This window comes from Ictidomys tridecemlineatus, chromosome 1 (assembly GCF_052094955.1).
Source record: "Ictidomys tridecemlineatus isolate mIctTri1 chromosome 1, mIctTri1.hap1, whole genome shotgun sequence".
Lineage (NCBI taxonomy): Eukaryota > Metazoa > Chordata > Mammalia > Rodentia > Sciuridae > Ictidomys > Ictidomys tridecemlineatus.
The window spans coordinates 111,312,283-111,313,563 of NC_135477.1; the positions used below are offsets into that span (position 1 = coordinate 111,312,283).

A 1,281-nucleotide genomic window follows, 5' to 3' on the forward strand; every position below is an offset into this window, starting at 1 on the left:
CTATTTAGTTTTTGATATTAACATTAATACCACTCTAAAAATATAATGAAAAAGTATAAATACATAAAAATGTTAAAATAGCAAAACAAACACTCATGAATCTAAAATCCAGTTACAACACATCACTATATTTTTTCTAAGTCTAAATCAATGTTCTTTCCAATGCCCCGTTATAGATAAATTTTCTCTCAAATTCTGAATATAACATCCATAGATCCCTCTGGTATTTATAAAAAAGATACTTTTAAAAAATCATGATTTCAATATTTTATACCTTCAAGTAATTATAATTTTGTTATGTTATAAAATGTGCTCTTTCTCAAATTTTCTTCAATATCTCCTCAAGTTATTAACTTAAGGTTAATAATTTGAAATTTGTTTGATTCAGGAAACTATTTATGCACGTCACATTTTATTGGTATAGCTTTAATTATTTTCAATTTATAAGCTTACTATGTTGTTTCCTCCACTTAACATTTTATTTAGTAAAGAAACACAGTGCATTAATCATAAAAAGTTTTGCATATTCAAGAATTTTTCTCACTTCATCTTTTGTGTAACTTAAAGTGGCATGTAGATCCTTTTATTTCTGTGAAAAAGTAGTTCCATGTTAGAAGGCTGATTTAGGTTATATCTTACTTTTTGTAAGTGTACTTAATTGGAAGAGCTGTATGCTTTTGTTTTTTACATCAAAAGAATATCATATTTGTTTTCATTATTATTACTAAAAATATGATCACTGAAAATAATTTAAGATGTCCTTGTATTCCTTTTTACTTTCTCTCTCTCTCTCTCTCTCTCTCTCTCTCTCTCTCTCTCTCTCTCTCTCTGTATATATATATATATATATATATATATATATAATTTATTAAAGTACACATTGTAGGAAATTTATTATTTCAAGAATTCAGAATGATAGAGAATCCTTCGCAAATTTTCATGTTGTCCTTAGGCAGGAGCCATACTAATATCTGTTTTATTTCAAATTTTGTTATGTGCTGGCATAGCAACACCTTACCTTTCTCTTTACTCTTAGGGTATACATGACTGTCTTGCTTGTCTATATTGCAAAATTTCTGAATTGTATACTCTTATTTAATGAGTAGATGTGATGACCTTTAATATTTTTTTATTAAAAGAAATATTTCAAAATACAAATTTTGAAATTTGTCAATTTGTTTATAATGTTTATTTGTCATGAATTTTTCACAAATTATATGTGATTAAAATCATTAATTTTATCTTTCATTGCTTCTATTCTTTGAGTTACAGTTAAAAACC

At 25.4% G+C, this 1,281-nt stretch overlaps 1 pseudogene; it reads right to left on the bottom strand.

Annotated features, from left to right (window-relative positions):
• Window positions 1–911: 911 nt before the first annotated feature.
• On the bottom strand, window positions 912–1,012 carry LOC120885963 (U6 spliceosomal RNA; annotated as a pseudogene).
• Between the last annotated feature and the right edge of the window lie 269 nt (window positions 1,013–1,281).